At 51.5% G+C, this 18,060-nt stretch overlaps 9 non-coding genes across 9 annotated transcripts; all 9 read right to left on the bottom strand.

Moving 5' to 3' along the window:
- Nucleotides 1-1,290: 1,290 nt before the first annotated feature.
- On the bottom strand, nucleotides 1,291-1,482 carry LOC132831839 (U2 spliceosomal RNA). The gene has a single exon (XR_009646789.1). It is a non-coding gene; the product is annotated as a U2 spliceosomal RNA (small nuclear RNA).
- Nucleotides 1,483-3,305: 1,823 nt separating this feature from the next.
- LOC132831838 (U2 spliceosomal RNA) lies at nucleotides 3,306-3,497 on the bottom strand. Its single transcript, XR_009646788.1, has one exon. It is a non-coding gene; the product is annotated as a U2 spliceosomal RNA (small nuclear RNA).
- A 1,826-nt stretch (nucleotides 3,498-5,323) lies between these two features.
- LOC132831837 (U2 spliceosomal RNA) lies at nucleotides 5,324-5,515 on the bottom strand. Its single transcript, XR_009646787.1, has one exon. It is a non-coding gene; the product is annotated as a U2 spliceosomal RNA (small nuclear RNA).
- A 1,822-nt stretch (nucleotides 5,516-7,337) lies between these two features.
- On the bottom strand, nucleotides 7,338-7,529 carry LOC132831836 (U2 spliceosomal RNA). Its single transcript, XR_009646786.1, has one exon. It is a non-coding gene; the product is annotated as a U2 spliceosomal RNA (small nuclear RNA).
- A 1,822-nt stretch (nucleotides 7,530-9,351) lies between these two features.
- LOC132831835 (U2 spliceosomal RNA) lies at nucleotides 9,352-9,543 on the bottom strand. The gene has a single exon (XR_009646785.1). It is a non-coding gene; the product is annotated as a U2 spliceosomal RNA (small nuclear RNA).
- A 1,822-nt stretch (nucleotides 9,544-11,365) lies between these two features.
- Nucleotides 11,366-11,557, bottom strand: LOC132831834 (U2 spliceosomal RNA). The gene has a single exon (XR_009646784.1). It is a non-coding gene; the product is annotated as a U2 spliceosomal RNA (small nuclear RNA).
- Nucleotides 11,558-13,382: 1,825 nt separating this feature from the next.
- LOC132831833 (U2 spliceosomal RNA) lies at nucleotides 13,383-13,574 on the bottom strand. The gene has a single exon (XR_009646783.1). It is a non-coding gene; the product is annotated as a U2 spliceosomal RNA (small nuclear RNA).
- Nucleotides 13,575-15,401: 1,827 nt separating this feature from the next.
- LOC132831831 (U2 spliceosomal RNA) lies at nucleotides 15,402-15,593 on the bottom strand. Its single transcript, XR_009646781.1, has one exon. It is a non-coding gene; the product is annotated as a U2 spliceosomal RNA (small nuclear RNA).
- A 1,824-nt stretch (nucleotides 15,594-17,417) lies between these two features.
- On the bottom strand, nucleotides 17,418-17,609 carry LOC132831893 (U2 spliceosomal RNA). Its single transcript, XR_009646843.1, has one exon. It is a non-coding gene; the product is annotated as a U2 spliceosomal RNA (small nuclear RNA).
- Nucleotides 17,610-18,060: the final 451 nt, after the last annotated feature.

Here is an 18,060-nt window from a genome sequence, read left to right as displayed (position 1 = left end):
GGGAATCCCCGCCCAAACAGCATCGCGGGGCTACCGACAGCACTTGGACTGCAGCGGTTCGAGAGAGCAGCTCACCACCAGGCTGATCTCGGCATGGGCGAGAAATGTTGGCCTTGACGGAAAGATCCTATTCATTGCCTCCCCTTGTGTTGGTGTAGCTTGCCCATAAATGCCAATCATCGTTTCCCTCACGTACAGGATTCGCTCCTCGGCATTCCGCATCAATCCGAAAAGTTGCGAAAAGCGAATTACGTCCGTGCACCCTTTCTTTATCGTCCACTCTCAATATCCTCTCTACTTGTATCCGACTCTCTGGAGAATGGGGAGGGAGCTGATCTCCCCGTGTAAACATGTCACGCTGCAAGCGCGCCTCATCACCACCAGCAGCTCGATTCGACATCTCCGTTCACATTGCTGCAGATCGCTGACAACATTATAATCCGACCCAGTTGACAAACTGACAACTGTTTCGCTACTTGCACCGCAAATGATGACAAATCGTTCCAAATCGTACGGGTGGCACAGTGGATCAGTGGTTAGTACGGCTGCCTGGTGGCACCAGGGAGCTGAAGCCAGTTCCAGCCTTGGGCGATCGTCTGCGTGAATAATCTTTACGTACAGACGTAGCTACTAAAGCAGGTCGCTTCAGTACAGTAGTTTGCGAAGAAACAAACAGAGATGGGGGTTTCACTCTATTCAGGAAACAGACCAAAGACATTTCTTTCTTGTTCAAGAAAATATTAGGATAAATTTGTTGCCTCGGGGGTGGGGGGGGAGGTGGGGGGGTTGGGAAGGGGCTGTGGGGGCTGATCTGATAGCCATTTGACATTGGCTGAGTCATGGGATCCCACAACCTGATTTGACTGTGTTAAAAATCCCACAACACCAGGTTTCAGCCCAACGGGGTTCTTTGAAATTACAGCAGTCACCCCACCCCCCGCCACCGCCGTACCATCGGTGGGATACGTTCCAAGAACGACCGCAGAAGCCCAAAACGGCAGACAAGGGCAAATCCATTCATTTAAATTGGCAAGTTACCTTCCTGGCAGGCCCCTGGTTCCAGAATGTTCCCTGTAGCACGTTGGGGTTACCCCTGTCCTGGCTTTCTGCGTGCTGCACCTTCATCAGGTAACTGCAGAGCAGGTTCATAAGACAGAAAACCCGTAACAAAAGACGATAGTTTCCTGCAAAAGACAATAGATGCAACAATCACTGACTGCCATCAACACGGCAAACTAGCAAAGGCAAGAGATTCACATTGCATTCACCTGCTTTTGAACTTGGGTAAGCGTTGGGTGCACCATTCCTGGAAACACTGCAATACCAGGCTGATACATGGAGAGGACAGAGCAAGCCCTTAAGCCATCTCCCTGCTCCAAAAATCCATTTAATACAAACACTCCCACCTTCGGGAGATATCAGCGATTAAACTGATAAGAACAGAAACTACACATATTCCAAGCCAAAAGGCCGAGAAGCGATAGCACATCAATACTCCAACGGTGGAGGTCATATTTGCCGACTATCCTTTCCATCAGTTTGATGATATTCAAAGTTCCTTTATTCCCTTACCGTCTACCTTCCTTCCAAGATATCCAACCAGACCGGAAGATCACTCTGCAGCAGTCGCTGTGCTTTCCCCGTGCTTTTCTCTCCATCTGTTACGTAGCCGCGTAGGTCGCGCTGACGACCAATCAGATGGCACGGGCCGGAGCCACCGCACGTCAGGTCGACTGCAGAGAGGTTTCTCCCGGTGATCGGGGACAGCGGCGGCGGCAGGGTCATTCATTCCCCCGGCAGGGTCATTCATTCCCCCGGCATCTACAAGATTCACCAGAATTCCTCAGGCAGCACCTTGCAAACCCATGGCCAACGCAGCCTCGAAGGATGACGGCAGCAGATCCACGGGAACACCACCATTCGCAAGTTCTCCCCCCTCCCCCCCCCCGAGACACTCGCTGTCCTGAATTGCAAATATGTCTTTGTTCCTCCGGTGTTACCGGGTCAAAATCGGGAATCCCGCCCAAACAGCATCGCGGGGCTACCGACAGCACTTGGACTGCAGCGGTTCGAGAGAGCAGCTCACCACCAGGCTGATCTCGGCATGGGCGAGAAATGTTGGCCTTGACGGAAAGATCCTATTCATTGCCTCCCCTTGTGTTGGTGTAGCTTGCCCATAAATGCCAATCATCGTTTCCCTCACGTACAGGATTCGCTCCTCGGCATTCCGCATCAATCCGAAAAGTTGCGAAAAGCGAATTACGTCCGTGCACCCTTTCTTTATCGTCCACTCTCAATATCCTCTCTACTTGTATCCGACTCTCTGGAGAATGGGGAGGGAGCTGATCTCCCCGTGTAAACATGTCACGCTGCAAGCGCGCCTCATCACCACCAGCAGCTCGATTCGACATCTCCGTTCACATTGCTGCAGATCGCTGACAACATTATAATCCGACCCAGTTGACAAACTGACAACTGTTTCGCTACTTGCACCGCAAATGATGACAAATCGTTCCAAATCGTACGGGTGGCACAGTGGATCAGTGGTTAGTACGGCTGCCTGGTGGCACCAGGGAGCTGAAGCCAGTTCCAGCCTTGGGCGATCGTCTGCGTGAATAATCTTTACGTACAGACGTAGCTACTAAAGCAGGTCGCTTCCGTACAGTAGTTTGCGAAGAAACAAACAGAGATGGGGGTTTCACTCTATTCAGGAAACAGACCAAAGACATTTCTTTCTTGTTCAAGAAAATATTAGGATAAATTTGTTGCCTCGGGGGTGGGGGGGGAGGCGGGGGGGTTGGGAAGGGGCTGTGGGGGCTGATCTGATAGCCATTTGACATTGGCTGAGTCATGGGATCCCACAACCTGATTTGACTGTGTTAAAAATCCCACAACACCAGGTTTCAGCCCAACGGGGTTCTTTGAAATTACAGCAGTCACCCCACCCCCCGCCACCGCCGTACCATCGGTGGGATACGTTCCAAGAACGACCGCAGAAGCCCAAAACGGCAGACAAGGGCAAATCCATTCATTTAAATTGGCAAGTTACCTTCCTGGCAGGCCCCTGGTTCCAGAATGTTCCCTGTAGCACGTTGGGGTTACCCCTGTCCTGGCTTTCTGCGTGCTGCACCTTCATCAGGTAACTGCAGAGCAGGTTCATAAGACAGAAAACCCGTAACAAAAGACGATAGTTTCCTGCAACTGAAAGACAATAGATGCAACAATCACTGACTGCCATCAACACGGCAAACTAGCAAAGGCAAGAGATTCACATTGCATTCACCTGCTTTTGAACTTGGGTAAGCGTTGGGTGCACCATTCCTGGAAACACTGCAATACCAGGCTGATACATGGAGAGGACAGAGCAAGCCCTTAAGCCATCTCCCTGCTCCAAAAATCCATTTAATACAAACACTCCCACCTTCGGGAGATATCAGCGATTAAACTGATAAGAACAGAAACTACACATATTCCAAGCCAAAAGGCCGAGAAGCGATAGCACATCAATACTCCAACGGTGGAGGTCATATTTGCCGACTATCCTTTCCATCAGTTTGATGATATTCAAAGTTCCTTTATTCCCTTACCGTCTACCTTCCTTCCAAGATATCCAACCAGACCGGAAGATCACTCTGCAGCAGTCGCTGTGCTTTCCCCGTGCTTTTCTCTCCATCTGTTACGTAGCCGCGTAGGTCGCGCTGACGACCAATCAGATGGCACGGGCCGGAGCCACCGCACGTCAGGTCGACTGCAGAGAGGTTTCTCCCGGTGATCGGGGACAGCGGCGGCGGCAGGGTCATTCATTCCCCCGGCAGGGTCATTCATTCCCCCGGCATCTACAAGATTCACCAGAATTCCTCAGGCAGCACCTTGCAAACCCATGGCCAACGCAGCCTCGAAGGATGACGGCAGCAGATCCACAGGAACACCACCATTCGCAAGTTCTCCCCCCCCCCCCCCCCCGAGACACTCGCTGTCCTGAATTGCAAATATGTCTTTGTTCCTCCGGTGTTACCGGGTCAAAATCGGGAATCCCCGCCCAAACAGCATCGCGGGGCTACCGACAGCACTTGGACTGCAGCGGTTCGAGAGAGCAGCTCACCACCAGGCTGATCTCGGCATGGGCGAGAAATGTTGGCCTTGACGGAAAGATCCTATTCATTGCCTCCCCTTGTGTTGGTGTAGCTTGCCCATAAATGCCAATCATCGTTTCCCTCACGTACAGGATTCGCTCCTCGGCATTCCGCATCAATCCGAAAAGTTGCGAAAAGCGAATTACGTCCGTGCACCCTTTCTTTATCGTCCACTCTCAATATCCTCTCTACTTGTATCCGACTCTCTGGAGAATGGGGAGGGAGCTGATCTCCCCGTGTAAACATGTCACGCTGCAAGCGCGCCTCATCACCACCAGCAGCTCGATTCGACATCTCCGTTCACATTGCTGCAGATCGCTGACAACATTATAATCCGACCCAGTTGACAAACTGACAACTGTTTCGCTACTTGCACCGCAAATGATGACAAATCGTTCCAAATCGTACGGGTGGCACAGTGGATCAGTGGTTAGTACGGCTGCCTGGTGGCACCAGGGAGCTGAAGCCAGTTCCAGCCTTGGGCGATCGTCTGCGTGAATAATCTTTACGTACAGACGTAGCTACTAAAGCAGGTCGCTTCCGTACAGTAGTTTGCGAAGAAACAAACAGAGATGGGGGTTTCACTCTATTCAGGAAACAGACTAAAGACATTTCTTTCTTGTTCAAGAAAATATTAGGATAAATTTGTTGCCTCGGGGGTGGGGGGGGAGGCGGGGGGGTTGGGAAGGGGCTGTGGGGGCTGATCTGATAGCCATTTGACATTGGCTGAGTCATGGGATCCCACAACCTGATTTGACTGTGTTAAAAATCCCACAACACCAGGTTTCAGGCCAACGGGGTTCTTTTGAAATTACAGCAGTCACCCCACCCCCCGCCACCGCCGTACCATCGGTGGGATACGTTCCAAGAACGACCGCAGAAGCCCAAAACGGCAGACAAGGGCAAATCCATTCATTTAAATTGGCAAGTTACCTTCCTGGCAGGCCCCTGGTTCCAGAATGTTCCCTGTAGCACGTTGGGGTTACCCCTGTCCTGGCTTTCTGCATGCTGCACCTTCATCAGGTAACTGCAGAGCAGGTTCATAAGACAGAAAACCCGTAACAAAAGACGATAGTTTCCTGCAACTGAAAAGACAATAGATGCAACAATCACTGACTGCCATCAACACGGCAAACTAGCAAAGGCAAGAGATTCACATTGCATTCACCTGCTTTTGAACTTGGGTAAGCGTTGGGTGCACCATTCCTGGAAACACTGCAATACCAGGCTGATACATGGAGAGGACAGAGCAAGCCCTTAAGCCATCTCCCTGCTCCAAAAATCCATTTAATACAAACACTCCCACCTTCGGGAGATATCAGCGATTAAACTGATAAGAACAGAAACTACACATATTCCAAGCCAAAAGGCCGAGAAGCGATAGCACATTAATACTCCAACGGTGGAGGTCATATTTGCCGACTATCCTTTCCATCAGTTTGATGATATTCAAAGTTCCTTTATTCCCTTACCGTCTACCTTCCTTCCAAGATATCCAACCAGACCGGAAGATCACTCTGCAGCAGTCGCTGTGCTTTCCCCGTGCTTTTCTCTCCATCTGTTACGTAGCCGCGTAGGTCGCGCTGACGACCAATCAGATGGCACGGGCCGGAGCCACCGCACGTCAGGTCGACTGCAGAGAGGTTTCTCCCGGTGATCGGGGACAGCGGCGGCGGCAGGGTCATTCATTCCCCCGGCAGGGTCATTCATTCCCCGGCATCTACAAGATTCACCAGAATTCCTCAGGCAGCACCTTGCAAACCCATGGCCAACGCAGCCTCGAAGGATGACGGCAGCAGATCCACGGGAACACCACCATTCGCAAGTTCTCCCCCCCCCCCCCCCCGAGACACTCGCTGTCCTGAATTGCAAATATGTCTTTGTTCCTCCGGTGTTACCGGGTCAAAATCGGGAATCCCCGCCCAAACAGCATCGCGGGGCTACCGACAGCACTTGGACTGCAGCGGTTCGAGAGAGCAGCTCACCACCAGGCTGATCTCGGCATGGGCGAGAAATGTTGGCCTTGACGGAAAGATCCTATTCATTGCCTCCCTTGTGTTGGTGTAGCTTGCCCATAAATGCCAATCATCGTTTCCCTCACGTACAGGATTCGCTCCTCGGCATTCCGCATCAATCCGAAAAGTTGCGAAAAGCGAATTACGTCCGTGCACCCTTTCTTTATCGTCCACTCTCAATATCCTCTCTACTTGTATCCGACTCTCTGGAGAATGGGGAGGGAGCTGATCTCCCCGTGTAAACATGTCACGCTGCAAGCGCGCCTCATCACCACCAGCAGCTCGATTCGACATCTCCGTTCACATTGCTGCAGATCGCTGACAACATTATAATCCGACCCAGTTGACAAACTGACAACTGTTTCGCTACTTGCACCGCAAATGATGACAAATCGTTCCAAATCGTACGGGTGGCACAGTGGATCAGTGGTTAGTACGGCTGCCTGGTGGCACCAGGGAGCTGAAGCCAGTTCCAGCCTTGGGCGATCGTCTGCGTGAATAATCTTTACGTACAGACGTAGCTACTAAAGCAGGTCGCTTCCGTACAGTAGTTTGCGAAGAAACAAACAGAGATGGGGGTTTCACTCTATTCAGGAAACAGACCAAAGACATTTCTTTCTTGTTCAAGAAAATATTAGGATAAATTTGTTGCCTCGGGGGTGGGGGGGGAGGCGGGGGGGTTGGGAAGGGGCTGTGGGGGCTGATCTGATAGCCATTTGACATTGGCTGAGTCATGGGATCCCACAACCTGATTTGACTGTGTTAAAAATCCCACAACACCAGGTTTCAGCCCAACGGGGTTCTTTGAAATTACAGCAGTCACCCCACCCCCCGCCACCGCCGTACCATCGGTGGGATACGTTCCAAGAACGACCGCAGAAGCCCAAAACGGCAGACAAGGGCAAATCCATTCATTTAAATTGGCAAGTTACCTTCCTGGCAGGCCCCTGGTTCCAGAATGTTCCCTGTAGCACGTTGGGGTTACCCCTGTCCTGGCTTTCTGCGTGCTGCACCTTCATCAGGTAACTGCAGAGCAGGTTCATAAGACAGAAAACCCGTAACAAAAGACGATAGTTTCCTGCAACTGAAAAGACAATAGATGCAACAATCACTGACTGCCATCAACACGGCAAACTAGCAAAGGCAAGAGATTCACATTGCATTCACCTGCTTTTGAACTTGGGTAAGCGTTGGGTGCACCATTCCTGGAAACACTGCAATACCAGGCTGATACATGGAGAGGACAGAGCAAGCCCTTAAGCCATCTCCCTGCTCCAAAAATCCATTTAATACAAACACTCCCACCTTCGGGAGATATCAGCGATTAAACTGATAAGAACAGAAACTACACATATTCCAAGCCAAAAGGCCGAGAAGCGATAGCACATCAATACTCCAACGGTGGAGGTCATATTTGCCGACTATCCTTTCCATCAGTTTGATGATATTCAAAGTTCCTTTATTCCCTTACCGTCTACCTTCCTTCCAAGATATCCAACCAGACCGGAAGATCACTCTGCAGCAGTCGCTGTGCTTTCCCCGTGCTTTTCTCTCCATCTGTTACGTAGCCGCGTAGGTCGCGCTGACGACCAATCAGATGGCACGGGCCGGAGCCACCGCACGTCAGGTCGACTGCAGAGAGGTTTCTCCCGGTGATCGGGGACAGCGGCGGCGGCAGGGTCATTCATTCCCCCGGCAGGGTCATTCATTCCCCCGGCATCTACAAGATTCACCAGAATTCCTCAGGCAGCACCTTGCAAACCCATGGCCAACGCAGCCTCGAAGGATGACGGCAGCAGATCCACGGGAACACCACCATTCGCAAGTTCTCCCCCCTCCCCCCCCCCGAGACACTCGCTGTCCTGAATTGCAAATATGTCTTTGTTCCTCCGGTGTTACCGGGTCAAAATCGGGAATCCCCGCCCAAACAGCATCGCGGGCTACCGACAGCACTTGGACTGCAGCGGTTCGAGAGAGCAGCTCACCACCAGGCTGATCTCGGCATGGGCGAGAAATGTTGGCCTTGACGGAAAGATCCTATTCATTGCCTCCCCTTGTGTTGGTGTAGCTTGCCCATAAATGCCAATCATCGTTTCCCTCACGTACAGGATTCGCTCCTCGGCATTCCGCATCAATCCGAAAAGTTGCGAAAAGCGAATTACGTCCGTGCACCCTTTCTTTATCGTCCACTCTCAATATCCTCTCTACTTGTATCCGACTCTCTGGAGAATGGGGAGGGAGCTGATCTCCCGTGTAAACATGTCACGCTGCAAGCGCGCCTCATCACCACCAGCAGCTTGATTCGACATCTCCGTTCACATTGCTGCAGATCGCTGACAACATTATAATCCGACCCAGTTGACAAACTGACAACTGTTTCGCTACTTGCACCGCAAATGATGACAAATCGTTCCAAATCGTACGGGTGGCACAGTGGATCAGTGGTTAGTACGGCTGCCTGGTGGCACCAGGGAGCTGAAGCCAGTTCCAGCCTTGGGCGATCGTCTGCGTGAATAATCTTTACGTACAGACGTAGCTACTAAAGCAGGTCGCTTCCGTACAGTAGTTTGCGAAGAAACAAACAGAGATGGGGGTTTCACTCTATTCAGGAAACAGACTAAAGACAGTTCTTTCTTGTTCAAGAAAATATTAGGATAAATTTGTTGCCTCGGGGGTGGGGGGGGAGGCGGGGGGGTTGGGAAGGGGCTGTGGGGGCTGATCTGATAGCCATTTGACATTGGCTGAGTCATGGGATCCCACAACCTGATTTGACTGTGTTAAAAATCCCACAACACCAGGTTTCAGCCCAACGGGGTTCTTTGAAATTACAGCAGTCACCCCACCCCCCGCCACCGCCGTACCATCGGTGGGATACGTTCCAAGAACGACCGCAGAAGCCCAAAACGGCAGACAAGGGCAAATCCATTCATTTAAATTGGCAAGTTACCTTCCTGGCAGGCCCCTGTTCCAGAATGTTCCCTGTAGCACGTTGGGGTTACCCCTGTCCTGGCTTTCTGCGTGCTGCACCTTCATCAGGTAACTGCAGAGCAGGTTCATAAGACAGAAAACCCGTAACAAAAGACGATAGTTTCCTGCAACTGAAAAGACAATAGATGCAACAATCACTGACTGCCATCAACACGGCAAACTAGCAAAGGCAAGAGATTCACATTGCATTCACCTGCTTTTGAACTTGGGTAAGCGTTGGGTGCACCATTCCTGGAAACACTGCAATACCAGGCTGATACATGGAGAGGACAGAGCAAGCCCTTAAGCCATCTCCCTGCTCCAAAAATCCATTTAATACAAACACTCCCACCTTCGGGAGATATCAGCGATTAAACTGATAAGAACAGAAACTACACATATTCCAAGCCAAAAGGCCGAGAAGCGATAGCACATTAATACTCCAACGGTGGAGGTCATATTTGCCGACTATCCTTTCCATCAGTTTGATGATATTCAAAGTTCCTTTATTCCCTTACCGTCTACCTTCCTTCCAAGATATCCAACCAGACCGGAAGATCACTCTGCAGCAGTCGCTGTGCTTTCCCCGTGCTTTTCTCTCCATCTGTTACGTAGCCGCGTAGGTCGCGCTGACGACCAATCAGATGGCACGGGCCGGAGCCACCGCACGTCAGGTCGACTGCAGAGAGGTTTCTCCCGGTGATCGGGGACAGCGGCGGCGGCAGGGTCATTCATTCCCCCGGCAGGGTCATTCATTCCCCCGGCATCTACAAGATTCACCAGAATTCCTCAGGCAGCACCTTGCAAACCCATGGCCAACGCAGCCTCGAAGGATGACGGCAGCAGATCCACGGGAACACCACCATTCGCAAGTTCTCCCCCCCCCCCCCCCGAGACACTCGCTGTCCTGAATTGCAAATATGTCTTTGTTCCTCCGGTGTTACCGGGTCAAAATCGGGAATCCCCGCCCAAACAGCATCGCGGGGCTACCGACAGCACTTGGACTGCAGCGGTTCGAGAGAGCAGCTCACCACCAGGCTGATCTCGGCATGGGCGAGAAATGTTGGCCTTGACGGAAAGATCCTATTCATTGCCTCCCCTTGTGTTGGTGTAGCTTGCCCATAAATGCCAATCATCGTTTCCCTCACGTACAGGATTCGCTCCTCGGCATTCCGCATCAATCCGAAAAGTTGCGAAAAGCGAATTACGTCCGTGCACCCTTTCTTTATCGTCCACTTTCAATATCCTCTCTACTTGTATCCGACTCTCTGGAGAATGGGGAGGGAGCTGATCTCCCCGTGTAAACATGTCACGCTGCAAGCGCGCCTCATCACCACCAGCAGCTCGATTCGACATCTCCGTTCACATTGCTGCAGATCGCTGACAACATTATAATCCGACCCAGTTGACAAACTGACAACTGTTTCGCTACTTGCACCGCAAATGATGACAAATCGTTCCAAATCGTACGGGTGGCACAGTGGATCAGTGGTTAGTACGGCTGCCTGGTGGCACCAGGGAGCTGAAGCCAGTTCCAGCCTTGGGCGATCGTCTGCGTGAATAATCTTTCCGTACAGACGTAGCTACTAAAGCAGGTCGCTTCCGTACAGTAGTTTGCGAAGAAACAAACAGAGATGGGGGTTTCACTCTATTCAGGAAACAGACCAAAGACATTTCTTTCTTGTTCAAGAAATATTAGGATAAATTTGTTGCCTCGGGGGTGGGGGGGGGGGGGGGGGGGTTGGGAAGGGGCTGTGGGGGCTGATCTGATAGCCATTTGACATTGGCTGAGTCATGGGATCCCACAACCTGATTTGACTGTGTTAAAAATCCCACAACACCAGGTTTCAGGCCAACGGGGTTCTTTGAAATTACAGCAGTCACCCCACCCCCCGCCACCGCCGTACCATCGGTGGGATACGTTCCAAGAACGACCGCAGAAGCCCAAAACGGCAGACAAGGGCAAATCCATTCATTCAAATTGGCAAGTTACCTTCCTGGCAGGCCCCTGGTTCCAGAATGTTCCCTGTAGCACGTTGGGGTTACCCCTGTCCTGGCTTTCAGCGTGCTGCACCTTCATCAGGTAACTGCAGAGCAGGTTCATAAGACAGAAAACCCGTAACAAAAGACGATAGTTTCCTGCAACTGAAAAGACAATAGATGCAACAATCACTGACTGCCATCAACACGGCAAACTAGCAAAGGCAAGAGATTCACATTGCATTCACCTGCTTTTGAACTTGGGTAAGCGTTGGGTGCACCATTCCTGGAAACACTGCAATACCAGGCTGATACATGGAGAGGACAGAGCAAGCCCTTAAGCCATCTCCCTGCTCCAAAAATCCATTTAATACAAACACTCCCACCTTCGGGAGATATCAGCGATTAAACTGATAAGAACAGAAACTACACATATTCCAAGCCAAAAGGCCGAGAAGCGATAGCACATCAATACTCCAACGGTGGAGGTCATATTTGCCGACTATCCTTTCCATCAGTTTGATGATATTCAAAGTTCCTTTATTCCCTTACCGTCTACCTTCCTTCCAAGATATCCAACCAGACCGGAAGATCACTCTGCAGCAGTCGCTGTGCTTTCCCCGTGCTTTTCTCTCCATCTGTTACGTAGCCGCGTAGGTCGCGCTGACGACCAATCAGATGGCACGGGCCGGAGCCACCGCACGTCAGGTCGACTGCAGAGAGGTTTCTCCCGGTGATCGGGGACAGCGGCGGCGGCAGGGTCATTCATTCCCCCGGCAGGGTCATTCATTCCCCCGGCATCTACAAGATTCACCAGAATTCCTCAGGCAGCACCTTGCAAACCCATGGCCAACGCAGCCTCGAAGGATGACGGCAGCAGATCCACGGGAACACCACCATTCGCAAGTTCTCCCCCTCCCCCCCCCCGAGACACTCGCTGTCCTGAATTGCAAATATGTCTTTGTTCCTCCGGTGTTACCGGGTCAAAATCGGGAATCCCCGCCCAAACAGCATCGCGGGGCTACCGACAGCACTTGGACTGCAGCGGTTCGAGAGAGCAGCTCACCACCAGGCTGATCTCGGCATGGGCGAGAAATGTTGGCCTTGACGGAAAGATCCTATTCATTGCCTCCCCTTGTGTTGGTGTAGCTTGCCCATAAATGCCAATCATCGTTTCCCTCACGTACAGGATTCGCTCCTCGGCATTCCGCATCAATCCGAAAAGTTGCGAAAAGCGAATTACGTCCGTGCACCCTTTCTTTATCGTCCACTCTCAATATCCTCTCTACTTGTATCCGACTCTCTGGAGAATGGGGAGGGAGCTGATCTCCCCGTGTAAACATGTCACGCTGCAAGCGCGCCTCATCACCACCAGCAGCTTGATTCGACATCTCCGTTCACATTGCTGCAGATCGCTGACAACATTATAATCCGACCCAGTTGACAAACTGACAACTGTTTCGCTACTTGCACCGCAAATGATGACAAATCGTTCCAAATCGTACGGGTGGCACAGTGGATCAGTGGTTAGTACGGCTGCCTGGTGGCACCAGGGAGCTGAAGCCAGTTCCAGCCTTGGGCGATCGTCTGCGTGAATAATCTTTACGTACAGACGTAGCTACTAAAGCAGGTCGCTTCCGTACAGTAGTTTGCGAAGAAACAAACAGAGATGGGGGTTTCACTCTATTCAGGAAACAGACTAAAGACATTTCTTTCTTGTTCAAGAAAATATTAGGATAAATTTGTTGCCTCGGGGGTGGGGGGGGAGGCGGGGGGGTTGGGAAGGGGCTGTGGGGGCTGATCTGATAGCCATTTGACATTGGCTGAGTCATGGGATCCCACAACCTGATTTGACTGTGTTAAAAATCCCACAACACCAGGTTTCAGCCCAACGGGGTTCTTTGAAATTACAGCAGTCACCCCACCCCCCCGCCACCGCCGTACCATCGGTGGGATACGTTCCAAGAACGACCGCAGAAGCCCAAAACGGCAGACAAGGGCAAATCCATTCATTTAAATTGGCAAGTTACCTTCCTGGCAGGCCCCTGGTTCCAGAATGTTCCCTGTAGCACGTTGGGGTTACCCCTGTCCTGGCTTTCTGCGTGCTGCACCTTCATCAGGTAACTGCAGAGCAGGTTCATAAGACAGAAAACCCGTAACAAAAGACGATAGTTTCCTGCAACTGAAAAGACAATAGATGCAACAATCACTGACTGCCATCAACACGGCAAACTAGCAAAGGCAAGAGATTCACATTGCATTCACCTGCTTTTGAACTTGGGTAAGCGTTGGGTGCACCATTCCTGGAAACACTGCAATACCAGGCTGATACATGGAGAGGACAGAGCAAGCCCTTAAGCCATCTCCCTGCTCCAAAAATCCATTTAATACAAACACTCCCACCTTCGGGAGATATCAGCGATTAAACTGATAAGAACAGAAACTACACATATTCCAAGCCAAAAGGCCGAGAAGCGATAGCACATTAATACTCCAACGGTGGAGGTCATATTTGCCGACTATCCTTTCCATCAGTTTGATGATATTCAAAGTTCCTTTATTCCCTTACCGTCTACCTTCCTTCCAAGATATCCAACCAGACCGGAAGATCACTCTGCAGCAGTCGCTGTGCTTTCCCCGTGCTTTTCTCTCCATCTGTTACGTAGCCGCGTAGGTCGCGCTGACGACCAATCAGATGGCACGGGCCGGAGCCACCGCACGTCAGGTCGACTGCAGAGAGGTTTCTCCCGGTGATCGGGGACAGCGGCGGCGGCAGGGTCATTCATTCCCCCGGCAGGGTCATTCATTCCCCCGGCATCTACAAGATTCACCAGAATTCCTCAGGCAGCACCTTGCAAACCCATGGCCAACGCAGCCTCGAAGGATGACGGCAGCAGATCCACGGGAACACCACCATTCGCAAGTTCTCCCCCCTCCCCCCCCCCCCGAGACACTCGCTGTCCTGAATTGCAAATATGTCTTTGTTCCTCCGGTGTTACCGGGTCAAAATCGGGAATCCCCGCCCAAACAGCATCGCGGGGCTACCGACAGCACTTGGACTGCAGCGGTTCGAGAGAGCAGCTCACCACCAGGCTGATCTCGGCATGGGCGAGAAATGTTGGCCTTGACGGAAAGATCCTATTCATTGCCTCCCCTTGTGTTGGTGTAGCTTGCCCATAAATGCCAATCATCGTTTCCCTCACGTACAGGATTCGCTCCTCGGCATTCCGCATCAATCCGAAAAGTTGCGAAAAGCGAATTACGTCCGTGCACCCTTTCTTTATCGTCCACTTTCAATATCCTCTCTACTTGTATCCGACTCTCTGTGGAGAATGGGGAGGGAGCTGATCTCCCCGTGTAAACATGTCACGCTGCAAGCGCGCCTCATCACCACCAGCAGCTTGATTCGACATCTCCGTTCACATTGCTGCAGATCGCTGACAACATTATAATCCGACCCAGTTGACAAACTGACAACTGTTTCGCTACTTGCACCGCAAATGATGACAAATCGTTCCAAATCGTACGGGTGGCACAGTGGATCAGTGGTTAGTACGGCTGCCTGGTGGCACCAGGGAGCTGAAGCCAGTTCCAGCCTTGGGCGATCGTCTGCGTGAATAATCTTTACGTACAGACGTAGCTACTAAAGCAGGTCGCTTCCGTACAGTAGTTTGCGAAGAAACAAACAGAGATGGGGGTTTCACTCTATTCAGGAAACAGACTAAAGACATTTCTTTCTTGTTCAAGAAAATATTAGGATATATTTGTTGCCTCGGGGGGGGGGGGGGGGGGGGGGGGTTGGGGAAGGGGCTGTGGGGGCTGATCTGATAGCCATTTGACATTGGCTGAGTCAGGGATCCCACAACCTGATTTGACTGTGTTAAAAATCCACAACACCAGGTTTCAGCCCAACGGGGTTCTTTGAAATTACAGCAGTCACCCCACCCCCCGCCACCGCCGTACCATCGGTGGGATACGTTCCAAGAACGACCGCAGAAGCCCAAAACGGCAGACAAGGGCAAATCCATTCATTTAAATTGGCAAGTTACCTTCCTGGCAGGCCCCTGGTTCCAGAATGTTCCCTGTAGCACGTTGGGGTTACCCCTGTCCTGGCTTTCTGCGTGCTGCACCTTCATCAGGTAACTGCAGAGCAGGTTCATAAGACAGAAAACCCGTAACAAAAGACGATAGTTTCCTGCAACTGAAAAGACAATAGATGCAACAATCACTGACTGCCATCAACACGGCAAACTAGCAAAGGCAAGAGATTCACATTGCATTCACCTGCTTTTGAACTTGGGTAAGCGTTGGGTGCACCATTCCTGGAAACACTGCAATACCAGGCTGATACATGGAGAGGACAGAGCAAGCCCTTAAGCCATCTCCCTGCTCCAAAAATCCATTTAATACAAACACTCCCACCTTCGGGAGATATCAGCGATTAAACTGATAAGAACAGAAACTACACATATTCCAAGCCAAAAGGCCGAGAAGCGATAGCACATCAATACTCCAACGGTGGAGGTCATATTTGCCGACTATCCTTTCCATCAGTTTGATGATATTCAAAGTTCCTTTATTCCCTTACCGTCTACCTTCCTTCCAAGATATCCAACCAGACCGGAAGATCACTCTGCAGCAGTCGCTGTGCTTTCCCCGTGCTTTTCTCTCCATCTGTTACGTAGCCGCGTAGGTCCCGCTGACGACCAATCAGATGGCACGGGCCGGAGCCACCGCACGTCAGGTCGACTGCAGAGAGGTTTCTCCCGGTGATCGGGACAGCGGCGGCGGCAGGGTCATTCATTTCCCCGGCAGGGTCATTCATTCCCCCGGCATCTACAAGATTCACCAGAATTCCTCAGGCAGCACCTTGCAAACCCATGGCCAACGCAGCCTCGAAGGATGACGGCAGCAGATCCACGGGAACACCACCATTCGCAAGTTCTCCCCCCTCCCCCCCCCCGAGACACTCGCTGTCCTGAATTGCAAATATGTCTTTGTTCCTCCGGTGTTACCGGGTCAAAATCGGGAATCCCCGCCCAAACAGCATCGCGGGGCTACCGACAGCACTTGGACTGCAGCGGTTCGAGAGAGCAGCTCACCACCAGGCTGATCTCGGCATGGCGAGAAATGTTGGCCTTGACGGAAAGATCCTATTCATTGCCTCCCCTTGTGTTGTGTAGCTTGCCCATAAATGCCAATCATCGTTTCCCTCACGTACAGGATTCGCTCCTCGGCATTCCGCATCAATCCGAAAAGTTGCGAAAAGCGAATTACGTCCGTGCACCCTTTCTTTATCGTCCACTCTCAATATCCTCTCTACTTGTATCCGACTCTCTGGAGAATGGGGAGGGAGCTGATCTCCCCGTGTAAACATGTCACGCTGCAAGCGCGCCTCATCACCACCAGCAGCTTGATTCGACATCTCCGTTCACATTGCTGCAGATCGCTGACAACATTATAATCCGACCCCAGTTGACAAACTGACAACTGTTTCGCTACTTGCACCGCAAATGATGACAAATCGTTCCAAATCGTACGGGTGGCACAGTGGATCAGTGGTTAGTACGGCTGCCTGGTGGCACCAGGGAGCTGAAGCCAGTTCCAGCCTGGGCGATCGTCTGCGTGAATAATCTTTACGTACAGACGTAGCTACTAAAGCAGGTCGCTTCCGTACAGTAGTTTGCGAAGAAACAAACAGAGATGGGGGTTTTCACTCTATTCAGGAAACAGACCAAAGACATTTCTTTCTTGTTCAAGAAATATTAGGATAAATTTGTTGCCTCGGGGGGGGGGGGGGGGGCGGGGGGGTTGGGAAGGGGCTGTGGGGGCTGATCTGATAGCCATTTTGACATTGGCTGAGTCATGGGATCCCACAACCTGATTTGACTGTGTTAAAAATCCCACAACACCAGGTTTCAGCCCAACGGGGTTCTTTGAAATTACAGCAGTCACCCCACCCCCCCGCCACCGCCGTACCATCGGTGGGATACGTTCCAAGAACGACCGCAGAAGCCCAAAACGGCAGACAAGGGCAAATCCATTCATTTAAATTGGCAAGTTACCTTCCTGGCAGGCCCCTGGTTCCAGAATGTTCCCTGTAGCACGTTGGGGTTACCCCTGTCCTGGCTTTCTGCGTGCTGCACCTTCATCAGGTAACTGCAGAGCAGGTTCATAAGACAGAAAACCCGTAACAAAAGACGATAGTTTCCTGCAACTGAAAAGACAATAGATGCAACAATCACTGACTGCCATCAACACGGCAAACTAGCAAAGGCAAGAGATTCACATTGCATTCACCTGCTTTTGAACTTGGGTAAGCGTTGGGTGCACCATTCCTGGAAACACTGCAATACCATGCTGATACATGGAGAGGACAGAGCAAGCCCTTAAGCCATCTCCCTGCTCCAAAAATCCATTTAATACAAACACTCCCACCTTCGGGAGATATCAGCGATTAAACTGATAAGAACAGAAACTACACATATTCCAAGCCAAAAGGCCGAGAAGCGATAGCACATCAATACTCCAACGGTGGAGGTCATATTTGCCGACTATCCTTTCCATCAGTTTGATGATATTCAAAGTTCCTTTATTCCCTTACCGTCTACCTTCCTTCCAAGATATCCAACCAGACCGGAAGATCACTCTGCAGCAGTCGCTGTGCTTTCCCCGTGCTTTTCTCCCATCTGTTACGTAGCCGCGTAGGTCGCGCTGACGACCAATCAGATGGCACGGGCCGGAGCCACCGCCCGTCAGGTCGACTGCAGAGAGGTTTCTCCCGGTGATCGGGACAGCGGCGGCGGCAGGGTCATTCATTCCCCCGGCAGGGTCATTCATTCCCCCAGCATCTACAAGATTCACCAGAATTCCTCAGGCAGCACCTTGCAAACCCATGGCCAACGCAGCCTCGAGGATGACGGCAGCAGATCCACGGGAACACCCACCATTCGCAAGTTCTCCCC

Source organism: Hemiscyllium ocellatum, chromosome 33, assembly GCF_020745735.1.
Source record: "Hemiscyllium ocellatum isolate sHemOce1 chromosome 33, sHemOce1.pat.X.cur, whole genome shotgun sequence".
Lineage (NCBI taxonomy): Eukaryota > Metazoa > Chordata > Chondrichthyes > Orectolobiformes > Hemiscylliidae > Hemiscyllium > Hemiscyllium ocellatum.
Note: the sequence above shows the minus strand (reverse complement) of the source record. Positions and strands in the feature narration are given on the sequence as shown.